At 50.6% G+C, this 24,254-nt stretch overlaps 1 protein-coding gene across 1 annotated transcript in view; it reads right to left on the minus strand.

Moving 5' to 3' along the window:
- WDR90 (WD repeat domain 90) overlaps positions 1-24,254 on the minus strand; it is a 1,374,469-nt gene that overhangs the window by 1,027,654 nt on the left and 322,561 nt on the right. The window lies entirely within an intron of this gene.

Genomic DNA, 24,254 nt, shown 5'->3' on the forward strand with positions numbered 1-24,254 from the left:
ACTCCCGACTACAGTAAGCCGTTTACATTATATGTTCACGAGAGGGAAGGTTGTGCTTTGAGTGTCTTAACGCAACCTTTTGGTGGTAAGCAACGTCCATGTGCATATTTTTCCTCGACCTTGGACCCAGTAGCTAGAGCATTGCCGAGTTGCTTGAGAGCAACAGCGGCAGCTGCGGTCTCCATCCGACAATCAGCAGGATTGGTCATGGATAATATGCTTACGGTGATGGTTCCGCATGCAGTCGACACTCTTTTGAATCGTACAAAAACTCAGCACTTGACGAGTGCGAGATTGTCTGGGTACGAGTTGACGTTGCTGGCAAGTCATATCCAGATAAAACGTTGTAATGTTCTGAACCCGGCAACTTTGTTACCAATTAGCTCAGAGTCGGATGAAGCAATAGACCATGATTGCTATTTGAGGACAGAGGAGGAAACGAAAGGTCGAGTGGACCTTAAAAACACCCCATTGGAAGAACCAGATGGAACGCTGTATGTGGATGGTTCATGTTTTAAGTTGCCGAATGGCGATGTGACTACTGCTTATGCTGTTGTAACGTTGAATACTGTTGTTGAGACTGCGAGGTTAAATCAGAAGTCTGCCCAAGCTGCAGAGCTGATCGCTCTCACTAGAGCGTGTGTGTTAGCAAAAGGGAAACGTGTGAATGTGTTTACCGATAGCCAATATGCGTTTGGTGTTGCACATAGCTTCGGACGATTGTGGAGAGAGAGAGGTTTTCTAACATCGCATGGTACGAAGATTCAGCATGGTCAGCTGGTGAATGATCTTTTGGATGCACTTACGTTGCCTAAGCAGGTAGCGATTGTTAAATGTAGTGCGCATCGTAAGGTGACGGACGATGTTGGTCGTGGTAACGCGTTTGCGGATGAGATTGCTAAGGAGACTGCCCGGAACCTTAGCACTCGAATGTATGTGACGAGTTCGGTTAGGTGGCCTACAGAATCGAGCATGTGTGAGGACACTATCGAGAGTGTGAAGACAATTCAGAATGAGGCCACCGAGACTGAAAAGGCGAAGTGGAAAGAAAGCACGGGAAAGTTGGATGCGAATGGTTGTTGGATTGACTTATCGGATCAGAAAAGATGGATGTTGCCTGATGCGTATGTGCTGGCTGTTGTGACTATGGCGCATGGGTTAGCACATATTAGCGCGAAAGGTATTTGCAAGTTGCTGTCTCCTGTGTGGAAGAATGATGGTATCACGAGATGTGCTGAACGTCTGGTCAAGAATTGTATGGTGTGCATGATGTACAATCCTGGCAAAGGAACCCCAACTCCTCCTGGCAGTTTTGCTCCCCCTTCATGTCCCTTTGAGGTGATTCAATTGGACTTCATCCATATGGAGCGATGCAATAACCTGAAATACGTTTTGGTGGTGGTTTGCGCATTCTCCCGATGGATTGAGGCCTATCCTCTCAAAGACAATACTGCTTTGTCTACTGCGAAGATCCTACTGAAGGAATATTTTCCTCGGTATGGAATGCCTAGAGTCGTGTGGTCAGATAACGGAAGTGAGTTTGTGGGAAGTGTGATGAAGAGTGTATGCAAGGGCCTTGGAATTAATCAGAAATTCCATAGCGCCAACCATCCCCAGTCAGCTGGTTTGGTTGAAGGGTACAACGGTACCCTTAAACTAAAGCTAGCGAAAATTCAGGCTACGACTGGTCTCTCGTGGCCTGATGCTTTACCTTTAGCATTACTGTCAACTAGGGCGACTGTACACTCCCGAGTAGGGCTTAGCCCCTACGAAATAGTGTTCGGTCGTCCTGCCAATGTTTGGGGGGTTCCTAGGCCAGGTATTTTCTCTGATCTTGAGTATCCAATGTTGATCGATTATCTTCATGACTTGACTGCTAAACTGAGGTTAATTCACCAACAGGTTTACGACGCACTGCCGACGCAGACGGAGGGTCCAGGCCACCAGCTCCAGCCCGGAGATTGGGTGGTGACGCGGAACTTTTCGCGCAAGAACAACTTGGACCCGAGGTTCACTGGACCCTACCAGGTTCTCCTTGCCACGAGGACTGCTGTTCGTCTCGAGGGACGGAAAAACTGGGTGCATGCCACCCATACCAAGAAAGTCCCTATCCCGTTGCCAGCAGACTCGTGGGTGAGGAGAGGCATTGCATCAACTGAAACCGAAGGATTGCAGGCGTTTGTACCTTTCAGTGACGCACAACCTGTCGGAGAATCCTCAGTGCAGCAGAAAGACACTGTTGAACAGTTGTCATCCAAAGACTCAAGACCAGAACACTCAACTGATCAGCAGGACGCTGTCTCTTCAACGGATCCTTTGTTCGACGAGCAGACACGTCCTGGGAAAACCCGATACTTTTTGCGATCTAGCACTAAAGACTAATAAAAGATCCTGCTTTGCTGTATTGGCAACCGCATTATCCCGTTTTCCGTGATCAGTTTGAACATTCATATTATTGTAATTATTTTGTATATATTCATTGAGTTTCGTTCCTTATATTTTTTTTTTTTGCTTCCACAGCTGAGAAACATTGTTTTTGCATATATATATATATTGTGCATTAAAGGCCGTAGGGCCGCGCGCGTACTTCCTTCTGGTTAGTAGGTCTTGACACTAGGTTAAAGACCGTCGGTTCCTGGGAACTCCTAGGGATTGACTGCTGCTACACGGAACGAAGTGCGTCAAGAAACGTTGCGGACGGTCGTAGGGAATGGCATTTTCGAAGCTGATGGACTTGGAAGAAGCTCAAGCTCAAAGATTCAAGTTGCAACAACTTAGTCGTACCAAATGTTTTTTGTTCCAAATATTTGTGTTGTTTTTGACTGTTTCTGCATTATTGGTGGGTGGGGTGTATTACATAATGTCTTACTTCTTACCTTCTGCTACACCTACTCCTACCCCTGACCCTAAACTTGCCTCCACTGCTTCTCCTCATTCTTTTCATATCTTACCTGAACACGAGCAGGCTAGACGTGCAGAATTCCGCAACAATTCCTTTATTCAGCTCCTTCATCAGCATCAGTTAGTGGTTAACACTACTAATTGTTGGGTGTGTGGGTTGATGCCACATACTACGGATAAGGGAATTCCATATCTAGTGTTACCGTATAGTTCCCAAGGGTCTGCTCGAGCATTTCAAACAATGTTTCGAAGCGCACTGGGTTTCCACCCCATTCGAGAACCACTTTCCCCCTACTCTGGTCCTACCTCGTACCAAAAACCTTTGTCGATAGCAATAGAGGACTTAGACAGCGATATCTATGATCCTTCGCTTATTCCTGAAGAAGAGGTACAAGCCTACAGGGTCCTGAGTAGAGGCGAGTATAGTGTGTTCACTAGTGAAAAGCAGCTCAAAAGCTCACCTCCGATATGGGTCGTACCCCACATTGGTAATTTTTGTCTAATGGGTCGTGGCCGAAGATCGAAAGCCCGACTTTGAGAGAGTGCTTGCACTGAAAATTACATTCTGCCGATGGTCTCGTCCCCTGTGTTCCTGGCTGCCAAGGGTACATACTTTATCTGTCATGATCGTGCATACGCATGGTTGCCCGCTGACTTCATGGGCTCATGCTTCATTGCAAACTTGTTACCCCCGACGTTCACTGTAGATGCAGATTATCACAAGACTAGAGTTGTGAGAGGCGTAATTAGCGAAGAGGATACTGCCGGTCAAGAAGCAGGAGACTTTTTCAAGGGTTTCCTCCCGTTTTGGGGGCCTATGGTTAATAGTAGGAACCTGAGACAGTTGACTCGAGTGGTAGAATCGACAGCTAATATTACTGCCAGTGCCATTGGTAATATCACCACAGAACTACAGGCGGATAGACTTATGACGTTACAAAACCGTATGGTTTTAGATGTCATCTTAGCAGATCGAGGTGGGGTATGTAAGGTGATCCATTCGAGCTGCTGTATTTTCATTCCTGATAATGCTCCGACTGTTTATCAAGCCATCTCGAAGTTGCATAAGATCTCTGAATCCATACACGTGGATGTAGGGGATTGGACGCTACTTGGGTGGTTTTGGGGCCTGATGTCGACTTGGGGTTGGAAGATTCTGATGATCATCGGAGTTGTTGTGGCGTTCCTGTTCACGTGTTGCCTTTGTGTGCAGTGTGGTCCTGCCTTATGTGGCCTCTGTGCTACAACGTGTATGAGACAGCCACCCGTTACCAAGGGGACTCGGTTGGACAGAGCTATGCTACAACAACATCTAGATGGTCTGATGAATATCGAGTATGATTCCGACTAGTGCTTGCCTACATGAGGGCAAAAGGAGCGTCTGAGGTTCCGTGACAATTGTAAGTGATGTTTTCGACTCGCACGGATATGGTCGAGTCTGGTATCTATGAACCGCAAATGATGAGTTATGTAAGTGTGCGCAGTTTCGCTGTGCTAACTTAAACCGTTCGTTTGTTAGGTGGGTTTTTCATCTGTACCCACGGGTTCCATCTTAGATACGGCATCCATTTTGTCTCTTGCCCTCAAGTAGCCAGCGAACGGACGTTGTCCGCTTCGCGACCCTGGGACTCCCAAGATATTTGCGGAAGACACATGTCCTTTGTAAGTGTCTTTATGATGAGGGGGATGATACTGTAAGGCAGATGGCCCCGCTCGAGGCTCATCTTGCCGTGCCGGTTTATTGTCCCAGCCGTGCATCTCATTAGGCGCGTCCCTTTGATGCCTGTATCTCGTGTTTCCCGATACCTCCCCTTTTACACCCTTTCCGATCTCCCCACTGTCTCCGTCTTCCTCTGCACCTGTCTTTGTTCCTATTTCGATCTGTTTTACTACCGATTGGAATTCACTAATGTTGGGAAGATGGGTTTTTACAGTTGGGAACCGCCAAATGTTTCCGCACTTATGTCCCGGACCTTATGTGTATCAAAGTGACCAAAACGACCCCTCTGGGGGATAATTGTGGGAACCGGGTTGTAAACCTTTGTGTACCATGTTGTCCTATGGGTAAAATCTGTATAAAAGGAGCGATCCACAGAACCAATTTGAAGCAGTCTCCCCAAGTTGCACGTGTTGTACTTGTCGTGACTTCTGTGTTCCCTGCAGTAAATAAACCTTGAATCTTTGACGTCGAAGGAAGTGTCCCGTGTCTCTGTCATTCGTACGCCGGAGCAGGTTACCCACGAAGGTTTCAGGTGTTGTGCCCTGGCACCGCTGGGTCTTAAAGAACCCAGTCCTTCACTTGGCTGTTAGGATACTACAACAAGTTCCCAGTTGAAGACACAGGAATGATCTTGATAGATAAAACTTGTTGAGGCTAAAACAGGATAGTGTACGAGACAGACAAATCACGAAATGCTGGAAACAAAGTAGCGCACATTGTGCATAAAGTACGAGTTACTTACCTTTGGTAACAATGTATCTGGTAGAGACGATTCTAGCCGCAGATTCCTTCAGGTAGAATTATACCAAGGCGTGAGACTGGATCCGGAAACATTTTTGCACAACATCCCTGCGCAACGGGGGGACGGCATCACGCGATTCCGCCCAGGAGTTGTCCGCGTACGTGACGTCAGTGAGGTCACATAAGTCCCACCCCGGCGCGCCTACGTCAGTTTTCTTCGGAGAACTTTTCCGCACTACAACGCGGAGCCATCAGATAAAACTGTGAGAGTATAGGAACAGTGTGCGAAAGAGCAGAAAAAGTGGAAAAGGGAATGGTGAGGAACAACACCATAAAGAGCAGTGCCATGCACTGCAGTACCCACAGGCAGGGAAAAGAAAACAGAGCCTAGCCCAGAGCATCAACCCTGCCAGTACGGAGATAGCCCCCCCTGGAGACAAAGGACATATGAAAAAATGTCATGACAACATGTAGCAGGACTACAACCCCAACCAAAAACAATGAAGGGGAACCAGTCCGGGACACACATGGAACGACAAAACTCCAAGACAACCCCATCACAGAGTGTGACAACCCCCATAAGGAACAAAGGTCAGAGGCACAGCCAAAAGACCCCAACCTCGAGGATAGCAGAGGGCCCAGAACACTAGTAATAAAAGGGGGGGGGGTAAGCTCCAACCTGGAGCAACCAGAGCATAAGGGCACAGAAGTACCTATACACCTATCCTCCAATGTGCCAAAGGGGAGGAAAAGGAACAATTAAACAGGACGAACATCCTGTCAGAAAGAGGGAATGAATGTACTCAGCCACCCACAGGGAAGCGAGTGCAAAAGACCAAGCCAAAAGTCCTCGCAGAACGGGGAGGAAGGGCGGGCCGTGAAGGAATCTGCGGCTAGAATCTCTCTACTAGATACATTGTTACCGAAGGTAAGTAACTCGTACATCTGATAGAGACTAGTTGCGGAGTATTCAATAATACAAGAAGGTAGTAGTGTTCCCAAAATGGTAAAGGACCGCACATCAAGAGGGAAAACTATTTTATGAAAAAACAGTCAATGGCATAATATGTAAACAGTAGCTGTGAGTACAGCGGGGTGCTAGGTAAGCTGTAAGCACTTACTACCAAAAAGTGTTGTAAGTAGATTCAAACAACAATCCACTGGAAAATTCACAAAAGAATCAGCTAATTAAGAACACCCATAAACAGTGTATTGAGTCCCAAATACAGCAAAATCTTCAAGGACCCATGTCAGTAATGAATATATAATACAATGTATCCAAAAGGTTCCAAAAGATGGGACGAACAGTGTGCAAGGCTTCAGTAAATGATGTTTCTTTTATTATTCTTCCAATAAATATCCAATAAAGAACAGCCGCAGATTCCTTCACGTAAAATAGACACCATAGCCATACCCAAGGGATGGAGGGTATGCGAGAGGACCCCACCCACCTGGTCATAACAGAGTTCGAGTATCAAGGCAGGGCGAAGAGCCCCGTCCCCCCAGGCAAGGGGAACCCCAGCCAGCAGAAGACCACCAACCCCAAAGGGGATGTAGAAAAAAGAAGAGAAGAGGTAGCCTGTCCTCACTCAGCAGAGGAAACAAGGCAAGGCGAAAGGAGGCCAACCACCCCACGCCCATACGAGGCAACAAAACCTCCACTCAAATCCAAGGCAAGGAAGAGGAGCATCGAAGGAAAAGAGCAACCTAGAGACTCCAAGGAGAAGAGGCACAGCAAAGGCAATTCCAGACAGGACGGCGCCATCCGCAATAGGCAGGCAAAGCCGAAAGGGTAACTCAAGGTCACCCAGGAAGAACCGTCCAACGCCCGCACGGACGGACTGTGCCCGCAAGAGGGACAAGTAGTCAGGGACCATCTCCTCCCACAGAGAGAAGAGGTAGAACCGAGCGCAAGGCCCACTGGAAGAAGCGGACAAGGCAGGATGACAGTCCCACTAAAGCCCCAAGAAGGCACAATGGTGCTGAAAAAACGACAGGTTGGCAGCGGCAAGTTCTGCCAGACGCCAAGGACACCACAGAACGAAGCACTCAGAGCAAGCCAGACGCCAGCCGAAGACAGAGAGCAGGAAGGCGAAGAAGACTCCGGGCACGCCCCAGGGAGGAGACCGCACACATGGTCTAGAAATAAGTGGAACCGGACAGAACCAGGACGCCAGGCCAGACCAGGCCAGACCAGGCAAACAGCGCAGCGACACCAGAGAAGAACACCCTGGGGCGTAACTCAAGCTAGTACAAGCCATCAGCAAGAAGATTGCATCTGCAACATACAATAACGCCACGGAGAGCAGAAGCCTGCTGGCGACCACAGCTCCCCAGTACATGACAGGGCTATATAACAGCCACCACTTCCCCAAATAGGGCATGTCACGTCCCAAGACATGGGTACCTCTTAGGAAAAACTTCCACAGAAGAGGTCAACAGAAAAGACCTGCGGCAAAAACCCAGCAGAAGGCTTATCAAGCAGCCAGAGAGGAAAAACACAGAAGACTCAGTCTCAGGGCCAGCATCATGTAGAAAACCCAAAGCAAAAACACACAGTCAAGAAGGGCTAGCCAACAGAACCACAGTCCCAACAAGGAGGACTTGAGAGTGGCCACGAAGAACACAGAACAGACAACCGGGGCGACCCGCCCCAACGGAAGAACACCTCCAAGAACAGATCAACTCGCAGGTCACTGAGGGGAAGAAGGAGGAGGAGGAGGAGGAGGAGAAGAAGGACGAAGCCCCGCCAAGAACCTCTGGATGGCCGAGTCCACAGGGGCATAGAACAAAAGAGCACCATCGAAAGAAAGGTCCACCAGCCGTCCTCGAATGTTCTCCAGGAACACACTGTCCCGAAGCCAGGCATGGCGACGAAGGGCAACTGAAGAAGCCATGGCACGACCCAGCACCTCCGAGATGTCCAGAGCGGAGCGAAGAATAAACGCCGCCAGCTCCCGGCCATCCAACACATGGTGCCTCAAATCAGCACAGGCACCTTCCTGAGAAGCAGTAGCCATAAGGGACTCCGCCGAGTCCCACAAGCAAGAAGTGGCCTTAGCCAAAACACGCAGCGTGTTAAGGGCCCGCAGAGCCACACTGGTTAAGGCGAACATATTGCGCCCCCCCCCCTGGAGTCCAGCCAGCGGGTCTCCTGTGATGGGGGAGACAACAGCAGCGACAGAGAAGGAAAGGCATTCTGAAAAAGGGGGCCACTGGTAGAGGGGTGGAGGGAAAGGCACACCGGATCATGCGGTGCTGGATGGTGGCGCCAAGAGAGAAGAATGAAGTGAACCCTCTAAGGGAAGCAACAGTTCCCTACCACCAGAGCCCTGATGGAGAACCTCCAGAAGATGATCCGCAGGCAAATGGGTAGCTGGATCACCAATTCGCAAAATTCCCACAGCTGTGGAAACAGCGCGAGCGAAAGCCGCACCCACCTCCGTAGGGCTTTGCGGAGGGGAAAGCAGCTCCTCGTTAGGTGACGGCTGCAAGCTAAGGCGGCCATCCCCCAAGCCAACCGGAGGAAGGAAGGGCCAGGTCAGGTCCGGAAAGAAGGAAGAGGGACCGAGGAGTGGGGAACCTGCGGCTCCTTTGGTGGAGACCGCGGCCGCAGAGACAGCGAGGAGCCGCCCTTCGACAACATCGGGGAAAAAGCCACAACGTGGCTGCCCATCTCTGGCGAGGATGAAACCAGCAAGCGCCGAATCTCTGGAAGAGAGGAGGCATCCGAAAACGAGTCAATGACCTGACGTCGGCCTGGTGCGTAGAGTCCACAATTTGAGGCAGGACATCCGCCGGGGCGGCCTCTGACACGGCGCACGAGACCGGGGCTGGGCCGGGGCGGCGAAGGAGAGGCGCCGACCTGACCTCCGATGAGGCAGCCACCTGCATGAAGGGACGAGAGGGACCCAGGGAGGGACGAGGAGTCCCCCGATAGCCTCGACCCGAGACGGGAGGAGAGGGGCACTCCGCCGACCCCTGTGGCGCCGAAGCGGCGTCACCTCGGCCTCAGCCAAGACCGCCGCATGTCCAGAGGACCAAGAGGGGATCGGGGTTGCGTCCCGAGCCCCGGCGTCCTCCCGCGACTCCACAGGGACACCCGCAGGAGTTGGCGGCGAAGCAGAGGCGCCGTGGTCCGAAGAAGGGACCCCCGAAGGGCCGCACCCCAACGGCACCACATCCTCAGAACCTGGATCCGAACCAGTCGGCGCTGGGGCCGGAGCCGCTGGTGACACCACGGAGAGCCCCACACACTGCAAGAGATCCGCTGACATCCCAGGAGGGGAAGGAGGAGGGGGGAGAAGCCAGCGAGTTCTGCAAAGCCACCACATATGTCTCTATCTGGGCTCAAGTCACCCCCACACAGGGAATCAGCGGATAAGGGGACGACGCGCGGGCCGCACCACCCGCGTAGAGCCCACGCCCGCGACAGACCGGAAACCGGCCCTCAGGGACAAACTGCGACACTTACCGACAGGTGAGTGACGCTCTTGCGACCTGGGAGAAGGACGATGAGGGAGGCAGCAGTTTCGAGAACCCTCTGCAGGGGCCGGCGAGATGACGACGACGCCGACCTGGACATGCGAGCTGAGAGAAGTTTCATCCGGCGCTCCCCCCGGGACTTCGGTTTCATCTGCTGGCACGCCTCACAATCAGTGGAGTCGTGGTGTTCCCCTAAACACCACATGCAGATGGGGTGAGGATCCGTCGCCGACATCAGGCGTTCACAAGACAAGCACGTCTTAAAGCCACACTGTTATCACACACACGCAATAGCGAAAGGGAAAGGCATAAACAGGCCCAGAGCACAATCCGGATCTGCGTTGCACGCGGAAAAGGAAAAAACTGAACTAGGCTCGCTGGGGTGTGACTTATGAGACCTCGCTGACGTCATGTACGCGGACAGCGCCTGGGCGGAGTCGCCTGAAGCCGTCCCCCTGGCGCGCAGGGATGCTGGGCAAAAAAAAATTCAGATCCAGTCTCATGCCTGGGGATAATTCTACGTGAAGGAATCTGCGGCTAGTAGTCTATATCAGATAACATAGTCAAGGATGTCGTCGTCAACAGGCAAGGTCTAGTAGGCAAGGTGATTGTCGTTGATGAAGAGGTCTTTTTGAGCAATGCCACAAACAGTGGTGAGGTTGCTGATATGGTCATGAACCACCATGCAGCAGTGGTCCAGCTAATGAAGTCGCTCCGGCTCTTTACAGGGAGGGATGCTCAATATGAAAAGCAGCCACGACTTTTGGCAAAAAATGCCACCGTGATCCACAGCATTCCTTTTCAGGAGACGTAGTGGAATGCTGTGCATTGGTTCACATGGTACTTACATGAGAAAAGTGAGGACCAAATTAAAATCCTGTTGTGGCATCACAAAGGGTTTTGGGTGAAATAGAGGAACTTAAACATTTAGAGATAGCACCACAATGGCTGATTTGAACACATACTGCTGGTCTGGTAAACGTAAAAAAGCAGAAAGGGCCTACAGTTAACTTTCATCTTTGCCCAATGCAAATCCTTGCTGGCCAGAGAGAAAACAAACAATGCAATTCGGGATCTGCCAGGCCCCTCTGGCTGAGGTCGCCTGCATTGGAGGTCAAGGATCCTGCCAAGTGGTTTGCCATCAGGGAGAAAACCCTGGGGCTCCAGCATCAAAATAGCTCCTAGCACAGGACCCAGGACCCCAGCCTACCCTGCTTGTTGCTGTACAGTATGGCAGTGTTGTTTTCCATGAGAATTTGAAAGAGCGTCCCTTTGATGGATGGTACAAGGGCTTTCAGCACCAGGCGGGTGGACCTAAACTTGAACAGACTGAGTTGGAGACAGGTCTCCATCGGACACCAGAGACCATGTATAGCCACCTCTGCCAGTGGTCCAATTGCAGAGACACCAAATCAGGACTTTTGCAGTCCCCTCCAAAGTCTGCATGGAACACAAAGAGTTCCCCTTGTGCTAAACCCACTGGGACATCAGATTCTACAGCAGAGCCCAAATAAGCCATCTGGCATAGTTGATGAGCAAGATGCCAAGAGGCCCAGAATCCTCAGAACCACTCCCCCCAAAACCAAGGACAAAGGCTGACATGTCATGGTCACAGTCCGAGAATACTGGACCACTTGTTGTGGAGGGAAAGCACAAAACTGCACCATATCCATGATGACTCCAATGAAAAGGTGCCTTCATGAATGTTGATAGAAAGCTCCTGTGATCTCAGGAGGTTTGCTGTCATCTGGAGGTGATCAACGACTGACTGTGGCACACCTAGCTTCTACAACCAGGCATCGAGGTAGGGGAAAAATGGAATCCCCAACCTCTGAAGATGCGCTGTGGTCACTACCATCAGTTTCATGAACACCAGAGCAGAGCTGATGAGGCCAAAGGAGAGCACAGCAAAATGAAAATGCCCCTGGCCCACCTTAAACCGCAAGTAGCATCTGAGTGACTGCAGGACTAGCCCACGAAAGCCATCATCCAGTTGCCTTGATCCAGGGCAGACAGAACATGGGTCAGTATGAGCATCTCGAATTGGTCCTTCTGCAAAAAGCCATTGAGAGGGCAGAGATATAAGATATCTCTGTTATCTTCTTCAGCATGAGGAAATAGTGGAAGTAACAGCCAGTCCCTATTTCCTCGGTGGGACCCTCTCTATGGTTCCTTTGTTCAAAACAACCTGCAATTTGTGGAGAAAGATGGAGAAATGGGCAGAGGTGTGGTTGAGCTAAAAGGAATGGAAGCTCATAGCCTCATTGAAGGTTCTGCAGGACTCATCTGTTGGATGTTATTCTTTGCCCCCCATGGCAATTTTTTTTTATCCTGCCTCCCACAGGGTGCTCAAGTGTCGCTAAGGGCTAACAAAAGCGGCATAGAGGCTGATGCCACAGGCGCAGGGGACTGGGAAGTACATTGCTGCTGATGTGTTATGTGTTGTCTGCTTGATCCCCTCCTCTGAAAAAATTGGGGGGCGTCTTGGTATTGCCAGCTTGCCAATCCTCTAGATTAGTCTTGAAAGGGACAAAACTGTCTCACAGGGGTGGAAAGGGTGAGAAAGCATGCTGTGGCCCAGCTTTCTTTAACATGTTCCAACGCTGAATTAGCCTTGTCAAACAGGCAAGACCCACAGAATGGCTTGTTCATTAAAGAGGCTTGCATGTCCCCTGAATAGTCATGAATCCCATCCAAGTGTGCCCCAAAGTACCATGGCAGTACCAACTGCAGTGCCCAAGCAGTCAGTGGTGTACAGACCAGATTATGTACTTGCAGCATACATATTGCTCACCTAAAAAGGCTTACCAGTGGTTGAGATTAACTCAAGTATTCCATTCATCCCTATAGATTACTACACTACAGGATTCAAGCTGCAACATAATATAGAGACTGAAAAGGAATAAAGCATATCTAGGGTTGAGCGTGTTTACATTCAGATGGGACAGGAATGCATCACAGAAATATTACTAGTGGATGGAATTATTTCAAGTATTCAATCCATCACATTTTGCCTTTCTGTTAAATGTCAACAGTCAAAATGTTTTTTTCCTAGTAAATTCTTTTCAGGCCACCTTTATTAACTTGCAATTTCTGACATAGCGGCATGGTGTTTAGACATTTGTCTCAGAAATACTCAGTAACAAAGCTTTTAGATGAATCACGTATAGGGAGGTATGGATTATCAACCTATGCCCTAAGAAAAAAGCTCCTCCTTGAAATGGAGAAGAAGAATATCCTTTTGTAAGACTTAGGGCAAAGAGGGGGTGGTGTCAGTTTTGGGCACTATACAAGTGCCCTCATTACCCACTCATACAGAGTTAAGAGACAGAAAGTCACATTCTAAAGAGCCATCTGAACATATCAAGATTATCTCACCTACTGCGTGTCACTTAAATTCTTAGAAACAAAGCCAGGCATGGGGGATAGACAATTTCAAAACACGGAACACGCCCCCAAATGATGTTCCACATTTAACACTAGACCGACTTGAGTAAATGAAGGCACGTACAAAGTGCACTATACTACTAAGCAGACTCATTGCTCTAGGAACACCTACTGCATGGTGCCTTTGAAATAGTCAGGTTTTTAGTAGGTGCCTGAAAAATGTTTTGTGGAGACAAGTTTGAATCAAGCAGCCTAAAGCACAAGTTACTTACCTTCGGTAACGATATATCTGTAAGAAACAGTAGTTAGTATTAGATTCTTTATCTTAGAATATCCCCAGGCGTCAGACTGGATCCGGAAACTTTTGGTAGCAGTACCCCTGCGCGTCGGTAGGCGTCGTCTGTGGCTCCGCGTCCGTCTTCCGCGTCGTTGGCGCCGGGATGTTGTCGCCGGAGTACTTAGACGCCACCCTCGCGCGCTGACCTCAGTTCTTATACACAGCTTTTCCGCACCAGAAACGCAGAGCCATGATAAAAACCAACACTGGTACCATGAAACTAGGGCCCTGAAAGGGGATGACCTTAACCCTAGATATCGGATCGCACAACGGGGAGGATGGGTGGAGCGGTAAGGAATCTAATACTAACTACTGTTTCTTACAGATATATCGTTACCGAAGGTAAGTAACTTGTGCATCTGAAAGAAACAGGTTAGTATTAGATTCCTTACCTTAGAATAGATACCCCAGCAATACCAACCCCGGTGGTGGGTCTGCGAACTAATAATCACACCAGAAAGTCCTGGAGGACGGAACGGCCAAAGAAGCCATCCCTCTGGACTTGGCTGTCCAGGCAGTAGTGTCTTGCGAACGTGTGCAGCGAGGCCCACGTAGCTGCCTGACAGAAGTCCTGCAAGGGGACTCTCCGGCCCAGGGCAGTAGTAGCCGCCGTGGCCCGAGTGGAATGGGCCCTCAGCCCAACAGGAGGCTCCTTCTTAGCCAAAGAGTAGCATACCTTAATGCACAACACGACCCACCGAGAGATGGTCCGCTTGTGCACCGCCCGACCTTTCTTAGCGTCCACGTAACCAACAAAGAGTTGGTCATCCACCCGGAACTGGCGTGTGCGATCCAGATAGAAAGAGAGTGCACGTTTTGGGTCTAGACGGTGGAGCCACTCTTCCTCTTTAGAGGGATGCGGAGGCGGAAAGAAGGTGGGCATGGTGATGGACTGCCTGATGTGGAAGGCTGTGACTACTTTGGGCAGGAAAGAGGGTCTTGTCCGCAACACAACCTTGTCCGGATGGACAGAAAGGAAGGGAGGCTTGGATGAAAGAGCCTGGTGCTCACTCCCTCTCCTGGCAGAGGTGATGGCAACCAGGAAAGCAGTCTTAAGGGTAAGAAGACGGAGAGGACAGTTATAAAGTGGCTCAAAGGGAGAGCACATCAGAAAGGTAAGTACCAGGTTCAAGTCCCACTGAGGCATCACAAAAGGAACAGGGGGGAACATATGGGTGATGCCCTTCAAGAATCTGTTAACAACCGGGGACTTGAACAAAGAAGGCTGATCAGGTAGCCTTAAGAAGGCAGAAAGGGCAGAAAGGTAGCCTTTGATAGTGCCCAGAGCAGAGCCCTGCTGGGCAAGAGAAAGAAGGAAGAGGAGAACCTCAGAAAGAGGGGCAGAAAGGGAATCCACAGCCTTTGCTGTGCACCATTCCACAAACTTGTCCACCTGCAGGCATATACCGACTTTGTGGAGGGACTGGCCTGGCTGCCAGAATCACATCACAAACTTCAGGAGGCAAGTCAATTGGCCTCAACTGTGGCCGCTCAATCTCCAAGCATGGAGGTGGAGACTGGACAGGTTCGGGTGGAGGACCGTCCCCTGCTGCTGCGACAGAAGGTCCTCCTGAAGAGGCAGACGAATCGGGGGATTGACAGACATACTGAGTAGCTCGGGATACCAGTATCTTCGTGCCCAGTCCGGAGCCACAAGGATAACTTGAGCCTGGTCGGGCCTGATCTTCAGCACTCTGGGCAGAAGTGGTGTAGGCGGAAAGGCGTACAATAGACCGAAGCTCCACTCGCGACGAAAAGCGTCTCCGAGCAAGTGCCGCCTTGGAAATTCCAACGCGCAGAACTGATGACATTATGCGTTCTCTTCTGTGGCGAATAGATCTAACCAAGGCTCTCCCCACTGCTGAAAGAGGCCTTGCGCCACGTCCGAGTTCAGACACCATTTGTGTTCCATCGTGCACCGACTGCTGAGCTCGTCGGCCCTGGCAATCAGAGAACCTGCCAGGTGTTGAACCACCAGGGTCACACCCTGATGTTCCAGCCACTGCCAGAGGCGCAGAGCCTCCTGGCATAGGGTCCACGACCCCACCCCGCCCTGTTTGTTGTAGTACCACATGGCGGTGGTGTTGTCCGTGAACACTTGCACTACACTCCCCCAGACAGAGGGGAGGAATGCCTTCAGTGCAAGCCAGATCGCCCGCAGCTCCAGAAGGTTGATGTGGAGCCGGGACTCCGCCGGAGACCAGAGGCCTCTGATCTCCGCCTCTCCCATGTGGCCTCCCCAGCCCTGGAGGGACGCGTCCGTCACAACTTTTCTGCTCCGGGTGGGGTAGGGAGAGGGATCTGCCGCTGACCCAATCGCGGTCCGTGAGCCACCACTGCAACTGTCTTGCAGTGCCCTCCGAGATCAAGACATGGTCAGACAGGTTGCCCTGATGCTGGGCCCACTGAAACTTCAGGTCCCACTGCAGAGCCCGCATCCGCCACCTGGCGTGATGCACCAGAAGGATGCAGGAGGCCATCAGCCCCAGAAGCTGCAGCGTCAACCTGACTGAGTCTCGGGATAACGGCTGAGAGATCAGAATCAGAGCCTGAATATCCCGAACCCGCTGTTCGGGAGGATAAACCTGAAACTGCGCAGAGTCCAGAACCGCTCCGATGAAGAGGAGCTTCTGAGAGGGACACAGGTGTGACTTCGGCACATTGATGGAGAACCCCAGCAGGTGCAGGAGGTCGGCCATAGTCTAGAGGTGGCTGACAACTGTCTGGGGCGAGCCCGCCTTCAACAACCAGTCGTCGAGGTAGGGGAAGAATGAAAACCCTAACCTGCGCAGATGAGCTGCGACCACAGCCATCACTTTCGTGAACACCCGTGGGGCGCTGGTAAGGCCAAAGGGGAGCACGGTAAACTGAAAGTGCTCGTGGACTACCATGAACCGCAGGTAACATCGGTGGGCCGGCAGGACGGGGATATGAAAATAAGCGTCCTGCAAGTCCAACGCTACCATCCAGTCTCCTGGGTCCAGGACAGCTAGGACCTGAGCTAGTGTCAGCATCTTGAACTTCTCCTGCCGGAAGAAGCCGTTGACGCCCCGCAGGTCCAAGATAGGGCGTAGGCCCCATTTGCCCTTCTTGGGTACCAGGAAGTAGTTGGAGTAACAACCACACCCTACTTCTGGCCAAGGAACGTGCTCGATGGCCCCCTTGGCCAAGAGGGCCGTAACTTCCTCTCGTAGAAGTGTCAAGTGATCCCCCGACACACGGTGGTATCGCGTGGCATGGCTGGAGTGGTCACCTCGAAGGGGAGGGAGTAGCCCCTTCGGACGATTTGCAGCACCCACCTGTCCGATGTGACAGTGCGCCAGTGGAGGTGGTGATGGCGAACCCTGCCCCCCACTGGCGTCACATGGGCCTGAAAGCTCGGACTAGGAAGGTTTTGAGGCAGGTGCTGCAGGGGCGGGTGTGGACTGGCCTCGCCGTTGTCCCCGACCGCCGCCACAGCGGTTTCCACGTCCGCCACCATGCTGGACGATAGTCTTCGGCCCGTGGCCGGCAGGACGTGTGGGGGTGCCCCTTCCTTGGCCACGAAAGGAGCGAAAGGCAGCCGTTTGCTGGCGCGGGCAGAGAGGCCCAAGGACTTGGCCGTAGCCCTGGAGTCCTTAAAGCGCTCAAGCGCATGGTCTGCCTTATCGCCAAAGAGGCGACGGCCATCAAATGACATGTCCATAAGGGTGTTCTGGACATCAGCCGAAAAGTTGGCGGACCTCAACCAGGCGTCGCGACGAATCGCCACCGTCGTTGCCATCGCACTGCCCAGTGAGTCCGTGGTATCCAGTCCACACCAGATGGAGTACTGTGCTGCATCTCGACCATCCGCAAGGGCTTGGGTGAGTTTAGTCTGGACCTTCGCCGGACATTGTGGCAGCACGTCCGCGACCGTGTCCCACAGAGAGTGGGTATAACGGCCCAAGAGGCACGCGGTGTTGACTGACCGCAGCCCTAAACTCGGGGAGGAGAATACCTTTTTCCTGTATTGCTCGTACCTCTTCTATTCCCGATCGGGGGGAGCCGTCGGGAATGCAGATTGGGAGTTAGAGGCCTGGATGACCAGGCTCTCGGGGGTGGGGTGGGTAGACAGAAAGCAAGGGTCGCCCGGAGCCGGGCGGTGGCGCCTGACCACGTTCCTATCCACGGGCTGACCTGTGGCGGGCTTGGACCAAGTGCCCAGAAGAACGTCTGAAAAGGCCTCAATAAATGGCAGCAGAGGGTCAGCCGAGCTTGCCTGCTGTTTAAGAACCTCAGTGAGGAGGTTAGTCCTCACGACCGCGACGGGGAGCTCAAGGCCCAAGGCCTTGGCTGCCCTCATCAGCACCACGCTATAGGCAGCCCCCTCCTCCCAAGCCATGCTAGGAGGGGAGACAAAACAGTGTCGGGCGAAGTGTCCATACCACTAGTCTCCCCAAGCTCTCCTGTTCAGTCCGCAGAAGACTGACACTCACTTGCCAGAGGGTTATCAGACCCCTCCCAATACCCCTCGTCACCCATCGCCTGGTACTCAGGCTCAAAGGATGGGGCCGGGTCGTAGAAGTAAAAATCTCCTAACGGCGTCGAATACGGAGCTGAGCGGCGCCGGTCCGACGCCTGACCCGAATCGAGGGCAGGACCAGGGACGGCGTCGTCCTGGGACGGCGCTGGGGGCAACACCCTTGGGGCCGGCGCCGGCGAGGTCGACCGGCGGCGACCCGGATCTGGAGCCGGATCCAGTGGGGCCCTGCGGCGCCGGGGCCGAAGCACCCGACGGCGCCGGGGCCGAAGCACCCGGTACGCGCGGGGACCCGAAGCACCCGGTACGCGCGGTGACCCAGTCGGGCCGCTTGGCCCGAAGGCGCTGCGGAACCCGACGGGGAAGCGAGCGACCTCATGGGCATGAAAAGTCATCAATCTCCCCCGGCGTCGTGTTCTGCCCAGGGACCGGCAGGTATGGAGCAGGCCGCAACACCTGCGGCTCCGCCGGAGCCGCGTGGGCAGTGTTGCCTGAACCCCTGGCCGCATCGCGTGAGCGTCTGGGGGAGTCAGAAGAGCGATGGTGCCTCTTCGACTTCTTGTGCCTCTTACTTGAGGACTTCGAACCCGAAGACCGATGAAGACTGCCGGAACTGTGGTGACTCCGGCCCCGCGACCGGTCCCTCGACCTCCTTCCGGACTGGGACCTCGAGCAGCACGGGGCGGACTGCCGAAGCTTGAGCCGCTTATGGGACCGCTCCCGTCTAGCTTTAGACGTCAGGGCCCGGCAGTCGGAGCAGGACTTGTCGTCCTGGTCCGGGCCTAGACAGTGCAGGCACCGGCGATGAGGGTCGGTAACCGACATCAGTCGGTTGCAGTCGGCGCAGGGCTTGAACCCGGGCATCCCTACCAGCACCGTCGGAGTCGAGAGACTTCGAAAGTAGATCAAAAAGGATCGTAAAAAGTTAGTCAAAAATTGACTAGGGTACAACTTTTTCCGGATCTGCGCTTGCTGGCGCGGAAAAAAGAAGAACTGACGTCAGCGCACCTAAGTACTCCGGCGACATCATCCCGGCGCCAACGACGGACGCAAAGCCGCAGACGACGCCTACCGACGCGCAAGGGTACTGCTACGTAAAAGTTTCCGGGTTCAGTCTGATGCCTGGGGATATTCTAAGGTAAGGAATCTAATACTAACATGTTTCTTTCAGATAGAAAAAGTATCTGCCTCTTCAACTTTAACATAGACATGTGCTGGGGAATTACTACATTCAATTGAAATAATGATAATTACTATGGGAGCATTACGTTCTATTTAATATGGGTATGGTAAGAAAAAGCTGATTTGCAAGGCTCACATGGCATAATAAAGAGCTACGATTTTTCAAAGTTATTTAGAGGGGACAGAGTAAACTTAAGTAGCTTACAAAGCCTTCCATCCCACCCACCAGGAGTTTACATAATGGATTACAAGCCCCAGAGGAACAGGGATTTAGGTTATTCACAAGGTGTATCATTTGATATGTGGCCCTCCCAAAATGGCATCTATAAGTGAGTACAGAGCCAATGAAGTCTATTCTTAACTTCAAGTTCCTTTGATCATCGTATTCAAGCTTGATCCGTGGCTCTCTCCACATGCTTTTTGCACAAAAACATTGTGTGTTACACACAAGTTGTCATTAAGATGTTTAGTAGGGTCAAGTCCCACTTAACAACCTGCTGGGCTAGGCATTCTGGTGGTCTGCAAACTGCTTCCTTTCATATTGTCTCTGGACTCTGTTGACCCTTCTGGACCACTTGAAACTTCAGCAATTTACACCTTTCCCCCATGTCCCCTCCCTCAAGGACATATGGAGCAAGAAGATAAGTGCCCCTAGCGACAGGTTGCTAAATATAGTGAATCTTGTACTGGAAGCCACTCTTCTTTCAAACAACCTCAGCCTCTCTGCTGTCTCAGTCTCTAGTCTATACACACTGTTGGCTTCTGGTAGAGGGGAGAGTATAAGTAGGCACTTGAAGACAGCAAGCATGTTTAGGCATTGGTGCTAGTGTGGATGAGAGTGCACTCACAAATGTGTGTTTCTAAAGAAACAGCCCCATTCTGTGCAAAGTGTTCTAGTTCCACTCCAATATCCAATGAATATTTAAGGATGGGGTTTAAGGACTCTTGAGAAGCACAATATAGAACTTGCGCTTGCTCATTGTACAGCAAGTCCACTGCACACCCAGCTATGTAAATGCCAAAATCAGTTCCAGGCTACAGACAAGAGACATAACAAGCCCAGGACAACAAATTCTTCTCTCCCTTGTAGCTGGTCAGAGGATGTTTAGCTTTTGTACAAACAATTGAATGATTCACTATGTAATCAAGAGCAAGTCAGATGCCTGCCATCAGGGGTGGCAGAAGGTAGCATGAGATGTACCACAAGCATTGCCAATACACACTGGGAACTGCCGAGAAGAAAACAAGCTACTTACCTGTAACTACAGTTATCCAGTATTGGTATCTTTCATAGATTCACATGCCTGAATCATTCCCTGTCGCCGAGGTGGGAGTCCCACGGTAAAATACAAAAGCAGTAGTAGGCTAATAGAAAAACCCCTTAGGCCCAAAACTTAGTAGACTATCTACAACATTATATGAAAAGAACTAAAAAAAGCTCCACCCAATCAGCTACCAGCACCCTCTAGAACCTTCCCAGCAGAGGCAGTTCTCAGATTTTCTCAGCACGAGTGGGAAGCCAGGATCCTAAGTAAAGAACTGTCTCGCCGGGGAGGAGGGTGGGTGCATGTGAATCTATGAAGATACCAATACTGGATAACTTTAGTTACAGGTAAGTAACTTGTTTTCTTATCCAGTATTGGGGTATTTTTCCTAAATTCACATGCCTGAATCATAATAGCAAGCAGTAAGCCAAATAGTGTTGTTTGCAGACGGTGGGAGACAGGGTTTATATACTCCCATAACGCATCTGGGAAGGTTAGAATATTAACAAGAAATATACAGTCTCAGATAAAAGAATGCATGTAAATGAACCATAATTTAAGAGAAATAAATGTAAAATATCAATATAGTATCAACAGAGATTCAGAAACATAAAATATGCATATACAATGGAGCAGAGTTGAATATATAATTCTAACCTTAGTGAAAAAGATGTTGAAGAACGGCTTGTCCTATAGCTGTATCGTCCTGCGATGCAGATTGCAGACAGTAGTGTTTCGTGAACATTCTTCCATGTCGCAGCACGACAGATGTTTTCCAATGTCACACCAGCAAATAACGCAGTGGATGCAGCCATGGTTCTGGTGGAATGCGCTTTGACTTTTCTTTGTTAAGGTTTGTTAGCTTTGTCATGACAGAAATGAATAGCTGAAGCTATCCATCTGGCTATAGTCGCTTTAGATACCGCAGATCCAAGTGTGCCTTGGCCATAGGCGGCGAATAACTGGCTGGTTCGCCTGATGTCCCTTGTTTTCTGTAAATAGAACTTAAGGCAACGTTTAATGTCAAGCGAGTGCAAAGCTCTTTCCGCTGGAGTGGTTGGGTCCGGGAAGAACGTTTTTAGCTTCACGGCTTGATTTAAATGGAATTGAGGCGGTACCTTAGGGATGAACTTGGGATTTGTCCTTAAAGTGAAGTAATCTCTGGAGAAATGCAAAAAGGGTTCTGAGATGGTAAAAGCATGAATTTCACTAACCCTTCGAGCTGAAGTAATAGCTAATAAAAGAGCCACATTCCATGCTAGAAATTTGAGCTCAGCCTTGTGTATGGGCTCAAACGTTTTTTTCATTAACTGAGCCAACACTGTGTTCAATTCCCACTCAGGAGGGGACGCATGTATTGTCGGAAACGCTCGAAAAAGTCCTATCATGAATTGTTTGATAAGAGAAGAGGAAGAAAGTGAAGGTTTGAAAGAGCTCTTCCGAAATCTGGAAATTGCAGAAAGGCGAACCTTGATAGAGGAAAACACAAGCCCAGCTTTGGCCAGAGATAATAAATGGGGAAGAATATCCTCCGCCGGAGCTTGAATAGGATGGAGATCATTCGCCTCGCACCAATGACAAAATCACTTCCACTTTAAGCGATCAGTTTTAACTGTACTCTGGGCATGTGACTTAGCTAGAATTTCTCAGCAGTCTTGAGAGATGTTCAGATCTTTATACTCTAGGAAATCAGGAGCCATGCGTGCAAGCGCAGTGACTGTGGATCTGGATGAAGAATTTGACCCTTCTCCCTTGTCAGCATCCTTAACGTTGGGATTAGATGTATAGGATTGTCCTGGGATAGTAAGAGCATTTCCTGGAACCAATATTGCCTTGGCCAATGGGGTGCAATAAGTATGAGAAAGCAGCCTTCTCTCTTCATTTTTGAAGTACCTTCCGGATCAACGGTGTTGGGGGAAAGCGTACGCACAAATCCCTGACCATCGCATGGACAGGGCATTTCCTCTGGATACCCGTTGAGGGAATCTGCTGGCGTAATATTGGCATTTTTTGTTCTCTCTTGTTGCAAAAAGATCTAATGTTGGCTTGCCCCAAACGCGAAAGATCTTCTCCACTTGTTCCCTTCTAGTTCCCACTCGTGACAGCTCGAGAGAGATCTGCTCAGGGTGTCTGCCAAAGTGTTTTGAAGTCCTTTGACATGCTCTGCTCTTAATGGTATATTTTTGGCTGTGACCCACTCCCACAACTCCTGAGCCTCCTGCAACAGAGGCTGTGACCTTGTTCCCCCTTGTTTGTTGATGTAATACATGATGGTCGTATTGTCGGTACGGACCAGCACAGAAGATACCGCAATCCTCAGGAGGAATGCTTGCAGACAGAGAAAGATGGCACGCAGTTCCAGTCTGTTCATGTGCTGTTGCTTGTACTCCTGGGACCATCTTCCCTGAATTTGTAAATCCTGAAGCTGGCCTCCCCATCCTTCCATGGAGGCGTCAGTTGATACAACGAATTCTGGAGGAGTGGGCAAGAAAGAGAGACCCGGGGTCAGGTTCGCTTTCTGAGGCTACCAATGTAGAGAGCCTATCATGAGCGATGTGACCTTGATGGAGTCGTCGAATGACCCTACAGCTTGCTGCCATTGTAAATGCAACTCCTCTTGCAGCAGTCTCATTCTGAGACGTGCTAGAGGTACCAGGTTTATCGCCGATGAGCACATCCCCAGAAGAGAAGCTAATGTTCGGACAGAAAGTGACCTTCTTCTTGAAATTGATATTGCCAATTTTTGCAGACGTTGTTGGCAATCTCTTGACAAGAATGCTTTGCACTGTATGGTGTCTAGCATCGCTCCCAGAAAGGGAATTATTTGAAGAAGACGTAATTGTGACTTGTTTTCGTTGAGAGTGAGTCCTAAGTTTGAAAAGAGATGTAGGCAAGTTGATATGGCATCGTCGGTTACCTGCTGAGACGGTCCCTTGATTAACCAATCGTCGTGATAAGGGTATACGTGTATTCCTTGAGATCTCAGAAATGCTGCCACTGGTGCGAGGCACTTCCTGAAGATCCTTGGTGCCGATTTCAGCCCGAACGGGAGAACCTTGAACTGATAGTGGTTGCCAGCCACTGTGAATCGTAGGTATTTGCGATGTTTGGGATGTATAGGGACGTGGAAGTATACGTCCTCAAAATCCAGAGAAGATATTAAAAAATCCCCTTCCTTGGGGCAGCTTAAAACCTCGACAAGCGTCCCCATCCGAAAACTCTGTTTCTTTAGAAACCTGTTGAGCTTGCGACGGTCGAGAATAGGGCGACACTCCCCTGATTTTTTCTTTATGAAGAGGAAACAAGAGTAGAACCATGTTCCTTTCGGAGGTGATGGAACCTTTTTTATAGCATTCTTGTGGAGCATTTTTAAGGCTTCTTTGAAAAGTAAGTGAAGACGAGGGGCACTCTTGGGCGGGGTAATAGGAGGTCATTTGACGAATTCCAGGGTGTGACCCTTGTTGACCAGATCGAGAACCCATTGACCCGAAGTGATTTGTTGCCATTGTTGAAGAAAGGCTGAAATCTTTCCGCCCACAGGGAGGGAAGTAGGGAGGACTGGCGTCCTGCTGGACTCATTGCTTCCGATTGGAATCGCGATCCTGATTGTTTGATCGCTTTCGCCCACCCTGGCGAGAGAAACCACTTGAGGAAGATTGTCTGTAAGACGATTGGCCGTATGGCTGCCTATATTGCGTTTGATATTGTCTGTTTTGCTGCTGGTATCCACCTCTT

Source organism: Lissotriton vulgaris, chromosome 10 (assembly GCF_964263255.1).
Source record: "Lissotriton vulgaris chromosome 10, aLisVul1.2, whole genome shotgun sequence".
NCBI classification, from domain to species: Eukaryota; Metazoa; Chordata; class Amphibia; order Caudata; family Salamandridae; genus Lissotriton; species Lissotriton vulgaris.